A 15177-nucleotide genomic window follows, 5' to 3' on the forward strand; every position below is an offset into this window, starting at 1 on the left:
CCTCCTTCTTCATCACAACATCACTTGTCAGAGGTACATTCTTCTCGACTGCTTCCTTGATGGCTTCAATTCTCTCACGAATCCATCCCACATTGATACCCAGTTCCTCAGAATTCTTCAGGTTGTACTCCCAATCAAAGAGTATATCTGGAGTGACGGTACTTCTAGCTCTGGTTCGTATATCGTCTATGACGCACAAGATGGTTCCCACTTGCATTGTCAAGAAGTAACTTCGTTTGGAATCTTTATTAACAACAATGTGACCATACCTCTTCCATAGCTCCTCATATATACATGCCGGCATACACAATAGGAATGCTAAATCCACCAACTAATTCATGGTACGGGAGTAACTCACCAAACGGAGGTACACAAACAATCCCTGCAGTAGAATATTTATGCACAATCATGCGTGTCTCTATCATTGGAGCAACTTCAGCAGTCGTGGGAACAGTTTCTTCTATTATTGGAGCAATCTCTTTCATTCTGGGTATGGTTTCTTCTACCCATGCAGTAATGGTGATTTGAGCTTCATTTTCTTCGGCAAATTCAGTAGAAACATTCTCATGGCATTGAGGTACAGAGATGGTAACATCATCAACTCGATTCACCACATGGTTTGAATCATCATTGGCTCTATTATTCTCTACTTCGACATTTGGCACCTAACATGAAGATTACGCTGGATTAGGACGCTCCAAGCATGAAAATCAAAAGGCAATAATAAAATCCAACATGTAAGTGAAGTAACACTATCTAAGTTCTTTACTATGCATTCAAGACATGAGAAAATAGCGTGAAAGTCATAAAACACGTTTCGCAACAAGCTCGTCTGTGGGGATTTTACACTGCCCTGTATAAGACGACGAACTGGGAGCAATTATTGAGGAATCCAAGGTTTATCATATATCATTCTCTTCCTATGGATTTTCTATACAACATATCCAAATTTCATAACAATTGGATAAACGAGCAAAGAGATGTGGCCAAAACATTGGACTATATGCCAGCTGAAAATTTTCTGGAAGTCTCCTGGAAGTTTACTGTTTCGCCTATTTAGGCCCTTAAACATGCTCAAAACTCAAAAATATTCTTAGTTAAAGCTTGGAAATTTCCCGGGCATGAAAAAACATGGGTAGATCGCGAAAATCCGACATCAGACGAAGCTTCTACAACATTTTTACTGAAAGACTGAAGTCTGGATTTTTCTGGTGACGTATTTCGGCAAAATTTCTCATTCATTCATATGGGTTCTCATTTATTCATCCCCATATCATCAATTTCATACTTCTATGAAGAAAGTACAAGGTAATACTTACTTGAGGGGTCTCTAAGCCGTTCGGAGGATCAATATTGCCGGAATCAGCATTAGCATCATTATTTTCTTCATTCAGTCTTGGGTTTTGAGAATTCTCCGTCTCACCATTTTCCAAGGAAGAATGAGCATTGTCAATACTTTGTTCATCCACGAAATCTCCTCCTGGATACATCAGCAACAATTATTAATATTTCATTCAAGGAGTGCTATAAACGATTATACGAAGAGGTACTTACACCAACTTCTTCTTCAACGCTCGATTAAAAGACTGTTTGTTGGGAAGCAGTGAATTGAAGACCATCAAGGATCGATGGGGAAAAGTTCTGAGACGAAGTAACAGACATTGGTTTCATGATCCTAATTGCACGGACAAGAAAAAATTGTGGTATATGGAACGCTAACAACTCACCAAAGAAACAGTCGGGGACTTTACAGTGTTCAATATCATTCTATAATCCTTACATATGGATTCTCTGTCCCGAAGACTTACTGCTATTTCTGAGTAATCCACATCGATCCGGTCTCACAACAAGACCGTCCTATGGATATTTCAATCTCGGCCGAGCGGAGACCATCTCAACAGTATGAGGTTCTTTTGAGGGAGTCCGAGCAGCTATTACAAAGTCATGAAGGCGTTCAAGTTGCTGGGACCAGGAACCGATATAACCCATAGTTTCACACGTGGCTCAGTTAGATCAAGGAAACATATATTCACGACTATTCATGTACGTGTAATCCAAATGAGCTTAAATTTGTTCAACTGATGGTTTATTCCTTCGAACGTTCGAACACATTGGTCAAAGCCTATCTGGTGTGCTGCTTTGTCAATGTTATACTCTTCCACGAAGAACTCTCCATGTATTACTCATACTAAGTAACCAGGAGTACAACTCAGTATGAAGGATCTCTCACCATCACTCAGACGTCCCAAAAATACCATTTCTTGAAGTTGCATCCGTAGAGATGTCATCTCTGGAAACATCATCTCTGGAAGTGTCATCATGGGAGTCAGTCATTCTTGCAAAGTGGCTGTGACGGATGCATAACATTTCTACTTCAGCACATTGTTCATACAAAGCGCATGATTCAACAAAACAATCAATCATGGAATAAAGATGCTCACAACAACGTCTACAAAAATGGTAACTTTCAACTCTTACATGTTTACGATTCCACTAACAGTAGTGATTGTGATACAAGAGTTAATACTTCAAAATTTGCTCGTCTCCTCGAACCTGCAAACACGAGCAAATTTTTTATTCAAAAACCAAAACTTGATTTTTCATTGCGTGAACATTCATTATGAAAACTCACATACAAACATTATTTCACCATGAATAATTGTCTACTTTCAACAGTTGTTCAAAATGAAAACATTGACTTTACAAAAAAATATATTTTAACGTGAAACTCATGTGAATCTGAAAAAAAATATATATATTTTTCTCCCTCACGCGAGCATATGTCTTTGAAATAAGAGTATATTTTCAAAAATCCATGAAAGCTCATAGACGAAGATTTTATTACTAACAGACGCACGTCTATAAAATTTTTTTTTTCTCTCGTACGAGCATCCACCTTTGAAACGAGAGTTTATTCCCTTTTGTGAAATCTCACATATTTAAAAAATAAAATTTTGGCTTCCGTGAAAGCGCATAAACAAAAATTTTATCATTAGACTCAAGTCTATTTTGTTTGTTTCTTAAACTAACGAATGAACAAACGTTTGTTCCTTAAACAAGGATTTCTTTTTTGGGTTGGGCCCATAAACGCTAAACCGACCAAAACTGGACGTCTCGTCATCCAAATCATCCGTGCCTCATGAGATGACACTTTATCACACTGTTAGAGTCCTTACCTGGGCATTTGCTCGTACATGACATCATTGGAGCAAATCGGGGATTCTGAAAATGCCTTTGTACGACTAAGTTCGACTGCTTATCTTGTCCACTGGAAAATCACCATCCAATTCTTACTGCGGAATATGACTGTCCCTCACTAAGCAGGGGACTAAATGTCGATGGTGGATTTTCGACAAAGGTCAAAATCGTAAAATAATGATACTGCATGTTTCTAACCCGGCTTCAGGAACACATGTGACGACTCATATTTTACAATCCGTGAACCGTTTCAAGATCTCTGACTGAGTGAGTGTTCCTCTCAGAGCTATGATGAATATGTTTCTCGAAAGGCCTCCCCGGCTGAGCGTTCGATGCTTCACACATTTCATCATCACCTCTATGTAGAATCAAATGATTGGGCGGTTCTCTAGACATAATTGTTTGTTAGAGGGCTTAACGCTTTCAGGACGTCAACGCTGCATGTTGTTCCCTGACTGCGTAGAGAGACCCACCTCGATATAGAATAATTATTGGGAAGTTCTCTAGACATAACTGTTTGTTAGAGAGCTTAACGCCTTCAGGACGTCGATGCTGCACGTTGTTCCCTGACTATGTAGAGAGACCGTGTATATATTCAGGAAGCTCTCTAGACATAATTGTTTGTTAGAGGGCTTACTGCCTTCAGGACGTCGACGCTGCACGTTATTCCCTGACTATGCACCCTTCAGAACGAGTATGATGCTTCAACTATCTCATATATCAATTCTGCAAATAGATGAATTCTATCGTGACATTCATCCACTGAATTCCTAGAAAATAATCTATTATATCTCATTACTTCGTTCCCTGAATTCCCCGGCTGGATTCATGGATTAGTAATAGATAACCATTTTATCTCATCACTCCGTTCCTTGAATTCCCCGACTAAATTTCATGGATTAGTAATAGATACTAAATTCATTTTTATTACTCCGTTTCATGAATCATTCTCCGCTGAATTTCATGAATTTGTAATAATTACTCAACAATCAGGCGTCTGGACTATCACCGAGTAAGCCCCAAGAAAATGGTGCAAGTGTACTCAACGATGATGCACGAACGAGCAACCAAATGCACGAATGTGCGTTCAAAAATATGGATAAACGAGGAACCCTGCACAAAATAGGAGAGAGAAAATAATAATAATAAAATAAAAAGAGGTGCCTAGGGACCAGGCCCACTGGCCGGCCGGTCCCCCACGCCTCTTCCTTTATGTTTTCTTATTTTATTATTTTCATAATCTCATGAAGACTCCTTCATCCGAGAAAATTTCCTTTTTTGAGCAAAACTCACGGTTTCTCCATATTTTCTCTCAAACGATGAAAAATAATAAAAATAGGGGAAGGTGTCACTGGACCGGGTCACCTAGACAGCCGACCATTTCCTAGCCGTGGCCAGTCCCACACCTTGCAATCCCTTGTTTTTCATAATTATTATTTCCCTCATCTCATGAAACTCCAGCATTTGAGCAAAAAACCATAGTTTTCAATATTTGCTCAAATATTGCTCAAACCATGAAAAAAGCCAAAAAGTTAAACGATCACACGACCGACTAGGCTACTCACGTCAAATATTAAAATATTATTATTTTAATATTCTCAAAATATTGATCGAATGAGCAAAGTTCTACTTGCTCATTCGAGCAAAATCAAGAATTTCAGTCAAAGATCAAACTCTTCTGAAATCCCAAAAAAGTGCTCAAACGCACAACGAAAAATACCGAAACTCTCAGACTGAGACAAGGACATTATAGTGACACGGGCATGCTTCCTTGACCGACCAAGGCCAGCCCTAAGGCTTGCAAGGAGCCGTTCCCACACATCTTTATAATTTTGACCCAATTTGCTCAATTACTCGGGTCCAAACTCTTTCCAACCAACTTGGAATTTGCTCAAACAACCATCAGTTGGTCCCATGACCACCAAGGGATGGTCTCATGCCCTCTTGGTCGGTCTCTCACTTCTCCATAATTAGGTTTTATTACCTAATGCTCGGACAAACACTTTTTTAATAAATGATTAAACCAACATTTAATCATCCTTTCACCAATTGGTCAACAAAGGACTTTGGTGCATGCTCACACGAGCACCTAGGAACTACATGGTCATCCATCATCCCATGTATCCGGTCCCTCCTTCGCTCAGTGATTGATTTTCAACAAATCACCAACTGATCAGCAATCGATCAAAATTAGGGTTTCGAACTGCTCTGCAAATCATAATTTTGAGCAAGTTTAATCACTAATAATTTGATGATTGATCCAGAAAACAACATCTTAATTAATTATATAATATTCAGCCCAACTACCAATATTTTAATTAATATTTTATTTGGTCATGCTACCAATAATTCATCAAACGAGCATTCACTCAGACGAGCAATATTTGCTCAAACGAGGAATATTGATTTAACCATCATTTTTCAATAATTTTACTCAGACGCGAGCAACGTTGCTCAGAGTGGTAATGTTGATTCAACTATCAATATTCAACGGTTTATCATACGAGCAATATTTGCTCAAACTATCATCATGTTTATTCAAGAACTATACGTCTCAACAGACATGTTCAATCCATGAATCACTGAGCATTCATCAATCATGCTCAATTCAACAAAACTTAGACTCACTGTCTAATCAATTCAACGACTGACTAATCAAATACACGTCTGCTTTGCAGACTCCACGTTCGTGAGATATCAATCACATCACACATGGGGGATATCAATTAGGGTTTTGGTCTGGCGGCCTACAACATGTGTGTTCATCCACGATGAGAAACGTGAGTAAGTTGTGCAAGCGGTTGAGGGAGTTAGAAAATAGTGGGTGGAGGATCAACCAAGTCTCCACATGACATGGAACTGATTTTACCACGATCTCCCACTTTCCCACTTTTCACTCAAGAAACTGTCACACTTACTGGGATCAATGTGTTTACTATTCTGACAATATAAATAAGTTCAAAATCGATGACTGAAAAAACAACAATTCTCTCGATCGAAACTTATTCACAGAACTTAACAGTTCATTAATTTGCAGAAACCCACAACACATCCACAATCCTTGATCATCATTGATCCACACAATTCTCAGCTTCCCTCCTACAGATCAACCCATCTCACTCTTTGCGACCGAATTGACTCTGAAACGACCATTGACTTGGTTTAAGCCGGAGTCCTACAGATTGATCTCTCGAACTCAAAGCACTCCCGTGCAGTGCATCTGTTTGAGGTTAAGCAGTTTGCTCGCTTGAGGAATCTCGTCCGCACGATCGTCTCTTCACTTTCCTAAAAAACCAGCGAACCGTTTTCCCTATCTATAGATTGGAGACCACAGTGGGAGATTAATCTCTCGGTTGCAATCTCAACTTTTACAAAATGGTCGATCTTAGGTCAGGTTCAGTTAAAAATCCTAACACAAACAACGCTAGCACTAGCAACAACGGTGGTACTCCAGAAACTACTCGTGCTTCCAGCACCGGTGTTGTTGATACCACTCCTCCCCAAACCAACATTGGAGACCATCCCCTGTTCGGCCGCTCTCCTGAAGTAATTAGAGAAAATTCACCTATCATAGATGATCTCATGAAGGTGCAAGAGAATCTCGCCAAAAATCAGATTGACATGGCCACCACTCAGAAAGAGCTTTGCAATTATCTCAAAACTCTCACTGACAATATGTCAGAGAAAGCTCAGGAGAAAGGAAAAACCAAAGAAACATCTTCGGCTGTTGATCCTGAAGTCACCCCGATCCATGTAGCAGATGATGATGAGGTGCATAAGGCTGCAGATAACCCCACCAACAAAGGAACGTGCAGGCTTCATCACTCGTGAGGACCTGGAACGCTTCATGGAGAATCGAGGAAAAAAAAAACATCATCTGTTCACCGTCATCAATCTCCATATCCTGCTGCTAAGCAAAGAATTCCTCTTCCGAAGGGATACACTTCTCCAACGTTCACACTATACAACAGAACAAGGAATGCTCGAGAACACATCTCTCTATTCCTGGAGGCACTAGGAGAGCACGAACACAATTATGTCGTCCGTCTGGAGGAATTCTCGAAATCTTTGACAGGCCGAGCATACACCTGGTACAACAACATAGCACCTGGGAGCATCGCTAGTTGGGGATAAATGGTTAACGCCTTCTACAAGAAATACTTCTTTATCTATGAGCAGATTACTCTCTCTGACTTAGGAAGAATGGCTCACAAGAACATTGAACATCCGAACGACTATGTGAAGAGGTTCAGAATTCAAACTTTGGATTGTCATGGCCCTAATGTCACTGAACAATAATTGGTGGACTTGTGCATCAACGGGATGATACCAGTATACAGATATTTACTGGAGAATCTGCGATTCCATACTTTCTCATAACTTCATGAAGCATCCAAGCGATCAGAAACTACTGCTCCAGCCTTATTGGAAAGAACAAGAACTGCAAAAGTCGAGGAACCACGAGAAACTCGAGGAAGTGCCAGGCGCCTGATCAACAAGCAATATAATCTCCAACCTTCCATGAATGTTGCTGAAGGAAGCAAGAGGAAAGCCGAATCACAACATCATAAGAATGCTCCAACGTCTCATCCTACAAAAACACCAAGGAAGGACACTCAGGCCCAAAACACAAGAGTGCCGGCTCAGCGTCAACAAAATGACCAGGAAGAACCAGAATTTTCTTTTCCCATTGAAGAGGTGATCGAATTATTAAAAGTCTAGATTCAAGACGGTGCGACTAAACTACCTCCCATCAGGAGAGAGCCGACAAAGGAAGAAATGGAGAATCCGCACTACTGCCGATTTCATAGGTGTTAGAGCACTGCTCGGTCGAACTCGCATGCGTTTCTATCTCAAGCATGTTTGTCAATGTTAGTGACCAAAACTATAAGTCTTGATTTCTAGCCTATTTATAGATGCCTCGGACTGGGACATAGATTGTTTAGTTGAGCTTAGACTTCACAACGTTCATCATTTGAAGACGAAGAACTACTAAGGGGAGCTTGTGGAACTTCATCAACAAAAGGTATGTGGAGACTTTAAACTCATCTATCACTTGGAAAGTCTATTTCTACTATCTCCTATATTGAGACATAAGTCGTGTTACGATATAGTTTTCTATATACACATTTGAGATTTCGAGCTGAGTATATCTCGCTTACATTTTTCTCGAAATATGTGTTGGTAAGCTTTCGCTTCGACCAAGTTCATCTTATATCATGAGAAAATTATCGAGTAACATCTTATATGGTTTGTGTGATACAATCATTTGGTGTAGACTTGGAATGTTTCGATAATGATTATTTCAATATCTTGAAAATGTATTTGATGTTAATAGTGTATGAAAACGGCTATCGTCATCCTCTAAGAATGTTTCAATAATTGAAATAAAGAGTTTAGAATCTTGTAACCATCTTTGGATTTAAGCATAGTGTGTTCGCACATTAGTGTATAAGTCCAAAACTGGGAACCAAAAGTATGCATACTTGTGTGTATACAAAATGGTTGAAGGAAACTGGGTAAGTATGCGTACCCGTACACATACTGGCGGAAGTTCACGTCCGTGAATTTCTGCTGAGTTTGAAAACCAAACCAAACTCATCCGGTTACCTAAAGTCCGCGTACCCGTACGCATACTGGCGGAAAGTTCACGTCCATGAATTTAGGTCTGAGTTTGCAAACCAAACCAAACTCAAATCCGGTTACTTAAGTACGCATAACCGTACGCATACTTAAGTGGTTACTTTCTAAAATCGATTGTGTACATGAACTTAAACATTTATAAAATAAGGAATGCAATCTTTGCGAACAGTGGCTATAATGTTCATGTATTGATTCGAGTGAATCAAACCGATTTTTCTTCAATTGTGTTCTTATATCATTCTATGAGAATATAACAATTGAACAACTCTTTAACTAGTTTCACTTGAGTCATTTGAACTAATTATGGTTAAGATGAATAAGGTTGATATGAGAGCAATCATATGGATAACCTCGGTTAACTATTTGTGAACCAACATGGTGTACACGTTTAGGTTCGTTTACATAAACCTAAATGAGGGTACATTTCATATGTGTAACAAGCTAAGTTCGATCTAACGGTTGAAAGATATTAGCTTGGTTGAATCAGGTTTTTCATCTAACAACGAATATTGAATGCTTTGTTACCAAGGTAACTTGGATTGCAAACCCTGATTTGAAAACTATATAAAGGAGAACTCTAGCAACTAGGAAAACTAATCCCACTAATACAAAAATGGGTTTAGATGACAGTTAAAAACTGTCACCAAACTACTTATGTGACAGTTTTGAAAATTTTTGGCACTGTCACCAAATCCTCTGTTACGAAAGGTCTTTAAGAAACTGTTACAGAATCATGACTATAAGTTAACAGTTTCATCATAAACATGTCGTTGTTGACTCCCTACAATAACATTTTCTTTGTAAAGTTGTCATGAAAAACTCAAGTTATTCTTCTAAGGTAACAGTTTTTTCATAAACGTGTCATTGTTGACTAGCTACAGTAATTGGCTTTCATAAACAACTGTCATGAAATCTTATTCTAAGGTAATAGTTTCCCAATGAACCTGTCATACTGGGTAAAATTTATTGATAGAACTGTCATCAGTAACCCATTTATGTGACTCATTATTTGTTGAACTGTCGTCATACACCTAGCTCAAGCCAACAGATTTTCCATACAACTATCGTCGTGTAAAAATTGCTATCGCTATGAGTTAATGTTACATGTGATACTTTAACTTGAAAAGCAGGGCTAAAAAACACAATTGTATTTCTCAAATACTTTGGTTATTTCTGAAATTCAAGGTTCAACATAATGATACAAAAAAAAAGATAATAAATAAAATACATGAGAAGAAAATTTTCTGAAATTTAATGGTTTAAATTTAGTAGCTTCCACTGCCTCCTGATTGGAGGTGTTGTTCTCTCCATCTACGGAAGAATTTGAATTGTCGCAGCCATAACTGGAAACATATGGAGCAAAGCACTCACTAGTACAAAAATGGGTTTAGATGACAGTTAAAAACTGTCACCAAACTACTTATGTGACAGTTTTAAATTTTTTTGGCATTGTCACCAAAGCCTATGTTACGAAAGGTCTTTAAGAAACTGTTACAGAATCATGACTATAAGGTAACAGTTTCATCATAAACATGTCGCTGCTGACACCCTACAATAACATTAAACATTTTCTTTGTAAAGCTGTCGTGAAAAACTCAAGTTATTCTTTTAAGGTAACAGTTGTCATAAACGTGTCATTGTTGACTAGCTATAGTAACGGCTTTCATAAACAACTGTCATGAAATCTTATTCTAAGGTAACAGTTTCCCAATGAACCTGTCATACTGGGTAAAATTTATTGATAGAATTGTCATCAGTAACCCATTTATGTGACTCATTATTTGTTGAACTGTCGTCATACACCTAGCTCAAGCCAACAGATTTTCCATACAACTATCGTCGTGTAAAAGTTGCTATCGTCATGAGTTAATGTTACATGTGATACTTTAACTTGAAAAGCAGGGCTAAAAAACACAATTGTATTTCTCAAATACTTTGGTTATTTCTGAAATTCAAGGTTCAACATAATGATGCAAAACAAAAGATAATAAATAAAATACATGAGAAGAAAATTCATGAAATTTAATGGTTTAAATTTAGTAGCTTCCACTGCCTCCTGATTGGAGGTGTTGTTCTCTCCATCTACAGAAGAATTTGAATTGTCGCAGCCATAACTGGAAACATATGGAGCAAAGCACTCTCAATACCTGCAAGGTAATAAAATATTGCCAAAACTGTAGACACAATCCAAAACACGTCGGGACAAAGAAAGGAAATCGAACATCCTGCATCATAGCAACAAAGATCGAGTTGATGATGAATGATCCATCCCATGGATTAATCCAACAAAGAAAAATAGAATATCACACAAGGAAAGGAAAATATTATTGGACTGTAAGTTTTATTTGATTTAGTCCTGTAAAAACACGGAACAAATCAAAATGAAGAGACAAACAAATATTGTTCTTACTACAAAACATTGTTATAATGGTAATTCAGAAAATATATGAAGGTCAAGGTATCGAACCTGATGTACATGTGGAATATGGATACCTCAATTAGAAACCACATGACTACTTGAACGAGGCAAAAGAAAACAGAAGTATAAGACTTCAGACATTATACAAGAAAGTGAGGACCACCACCAGATATATATATATATATATATATATATATATTCGTTTAAGGCTTACTTGAAACTAGATAAGGAATGCAAGGGATGACGACCTCTCCGAAGAAATGTATGTAGTTGCATCCATTACTGTGAACTCCTGAAGCAAAGCACCCGTATAATAGGATAAGTAAAAAGCTAATCTACTGCATACAACTGAACATGCCAGTGATGCCACAATAAGTAAACAAGGAAAAAAACCGAGCATCTTGTATCCTGTCCTAGGTAATTTTCTGCTTTCTTAGAATGGAAGGAAAGAACATTTGAGCATCCCAGGTATTCAGCAATATTTTCAGTCCCTAAGTAATAGTAACGACAAACCTCTGTTCAACGAAAGAATGAGCAAATGAACTGGAAGCTCAAGTGAGCAATAGCCTGATATGAACTTGAGGTAGAAAATAACATTGGATATCAACAGAACTTAAGTCTAACGCAACAAATAAATGTACATAATGCCAAATCTCAGTATCTTTTTAGGTCAAGAAATAGACAAATATATGTTCAGTAAAGATGACAGGCGGAAAATTTAACTGCAGTGGAACGCTTCAAGTGATTAGATTTTAAAATAATAAGCAAGCGGCCACTTAGAAAAAGCAATCATTAATTTTTTTTAAGTAAGTCGGCCTTTAGCTGACTGAGGAAATGTACTCAAGAAACTCAAACACCTGGAAATTCAAAAAACAAATAAAAGATATCCAAGTCAACAAGGGAAGATCATGGATTCTATATTTTCCCAAACTTTAAAAGAATTACACATTTTGTATAGTAATCCATACTAACTTTAAAAGAATAAAAACTATCCTAACCTCCAGACTGAAGTTGTTCGTGCAAAATTAAGAAATCAATCAAGGCTGCTATGTTTTGTATAATAACACAAAATGCTGCAGTAATAATATGACCACTTTTTTCACACACAAAATATGACAAATCCATAAAGCTCAAGCCTGACTCTGTAATTAAGCTTAGTAGAGTTGATTGAATGGCACCCAATAGTACATAATAGTAGCACTAGAGTACTAACATGGGTATATCTTACTTACCTTGGCTTGAACAAGAAACCACGTAGAGTATAATAATCTACTGGCAATGGAAGTCATTAACCTATTTGTCCAACATTTAGTTCTGTTACATCCAATTTATATGACATGTTTTAGTGTGATGAATTGTCGTCATTGCTCCTGGATCAGAAAAGTTTGTTAATGGCATTCCTCTATAAAGGGTCAGTAGCGAGACTTTCACGGTAACAACTGTACCTAAAATCTTTGCCTTAACACTCATACTTTTCGTGTCCACTTTTGCTACCCTGAAATTTAAACAAGAATAGAAAGGTTTAGTACCGCTATTTAGTTTCAGTAACTAAAAACAAACAGTGAATAAAGGAAATGAAATCTGCTTATATAAGGATTTCCAAATAATGTTATTAAAAGGTATATTGCTCATGCCGATGGTGGTAAGCAAAGCTGAGACACATCATCTTTTCTAAGTAATCTATACATCGTATAAAGATAAACAAGTACATGACAAAGTTTTTGTGATATTATACAACTATGTTAAAATTTCTAAGCTGATTCAAAGATTTAAACCTGAAATTTATCCTAAAGTACCAAACTTAATGTGACATGCAGAGACCATCACAAGACCATTAGAATTCCAAATCTAATAATGCACTGAGAGGAGAAGTAGAGATATTTTCGGTAAAATTAACCTCTAAGAAATCAAAACAAATATCACAATTGTCTACTCGAAATATAACTATGAACAACAAATTAACAATTAGGGGGAATCAGAATAATAACAAGAAAGAGAGATCATCGTCATACGAATTTTGATAAAGAGGAAACCACTTGCCAAAATCAAGGACATGGAAACTGAACCAAAGTCTTTTCCTCTTCTGTGGTTACGCAGACCGATAATAACTCTCTTCTTCCTCATCAAGTTCCTTGAAACGAACTGCCATAACCAGAGTCGGATTGACTAAAAATTCTGATCAAAACTATAACTAAAACCCTACTCTAAAAATATGAAAACCACTAATTTGTTTACCAACACACTCCCTAATCAAATCATGCCAACACTTTAAATTTTGAATCAGCAAAGGAAAACTTACAAACTACCTTGAGGTATGAAATACAAAGGTCTCAGGCCGGTGAAATCCTACAATATCAAACAAAGAGACTCAACAATGATCTTTCCATCCAAAACTAGAGCTTCAAACAAAAGAGAAAAATATCTGGAAAATTAACCTAAATAGGAAAAAGTAAGATAAACCCAAATCATAAACTAGGGATTTCACCGAAATTATCTAAAACAACTTATACCGTGTACCAAATCACATCAACTCGGGACCATAATGTTTCCTAAGATAATAAATAGAGAGATCCGTCTGGTTTCTTATGGAGATAGAGAGAGAGAGAGAGATTTTACAAAAACAAAATGGAAACTTTACACGAGATGGATAGTGAATGATCGAGATTGCAGCAAGAGATGCAATCCTAGATTAAAGTGGGAGATAGATTTGCTTCTACAGAGATTCTAGATTAAAGTGGGAGATAGATTTGCTTCTACAGAGATTAGAATTATCGAAAGAGATAGGTTTTTCATTTAATGAAAATAGAGAGAGATGGGTGATGGACGGATGGTATTGAGAAACTGTGTTTACTGAGAGCCGGACGAGTCGAGATTAGAGAGACCCACTAACAAAACTGACCCACTACTCGTAGATAATGACTCAAACTGACAACATCGTGCGCTTGAGTTGCGCTATGATAGACAATACGAATAGAAGCAGTTTTGGATCAGAACTGTCACGTAAATGGAAGTGGCGGTAGTTCGAAGAACTGTTATAAAAAACTCTCCACTTCAATAACAGTTTTCATATGAACCAGTTACAATAGCTGAAAAATAATAACAGTTTAGAAACATTTATTATACATTAATGTACAGTAACATTTTTCTACAAAAATTGTGTGTAGAATTATTCTGTAACAGTTATAAACAGTCACGATTGTCTACCACTATTGGTGTGAGTTCTTGTGAAGAACTGTTGCCGATATCTCATAACTTATTATTTGGTGACAGGTCATTGGTGAACTGTCATGGTTTAGGATACTGTCACGAAAGCCCAATTTTGTACTAGTGTTCCCACACCTCCCGTGTGTTACTAGTTGTATAACTAGAGTCGATTCTCCTTTAACCTTAGGTTTCTTCTCGAGACCTTGTAGGTTAACGACTTGAAGTCTTCATTGGGATTGTGAAGCCAGACCTAACTATTCTCTTTGTAGTTGCGTGATCTGATCTTGCTATTTCTATCGTGATTGAGTACAATCGTAATATTGACTTGAGATTTATATCTCCGATAGGCAAGATAGAAAAGTAGTCACAAACACCTTCGTCTCATCGTTTGTGATTCCATAATATCTTGTTTCACTAGTCGATTAAGATTATTGTGAGGTGATTGATAATGCTAGTATGTTCTTCGGGAATATAAGTCTGGTTTATCAATTAGTTCCTGTTCACCTTGATTTATCAAAAGACGGAACAAAAACTCTTGTGTATTTCTGTGGGAGACAGATTTATTCAATCCTATAGACTTTTCTGTGTGAGACAGATTTGTTTATCAAGTCTTCGACTTTGGGACGTAGCAACTCTTAGTTGTGGGAGAGATCAGCTAAGGGAATCAAGTGCGTAGTATCATGATGGGATCAGAGACGTAAGGAACGCAATTG

The 15177-nt window shown here is 37.4% G+C and overlaps 1 long non-coding RNA gene across 7 annotated transcripts; it reads right to left on the bottom strand.

Moving 5' to 3' along the window:
• Positions 1 to 10746: 10746 nt before the first annotated feature.
• Positions 10747 to 14106, bottom strand: LOC113358109. Of its 7 annotated transcripts, XR_003364202.1 has the most exons (4): positions 13771 to 14106; positions 13567 to 13606; positions 13273 to 13402; positions 10747 to 12755 (listed from the first exon to the last, which is right to left on the bottom strand). It is a non-coding gene; the product is annotated as an uncharacterized LOC113358109 (long non-coding RNA). The 7 variants fall into 7 exon arrangements; XR_003364205.1 differs by lacking the exon at positions 13273 to 13402; XR_003364201.1 differs by having other exon boundaries at positions 13567 to 14106.
• Positions 14107 to 15177: the final 1071 nt, after the last annotated feature.

Source organism: Papaver somniferum, chromosome 3, assembly GCF_003573695.1.
Source record: "Papaver somniferum cultivar HN1 chromosome 3, ASM357369v1, whole genome shotgun sequence".
Classification (NCBI taxonomy): Eukaryota; Viridiplantae; Streptophyta; class Magnoliopsida; order Ranunculales; family Papaveraceae; genus Papaver; species Papaver somniferum.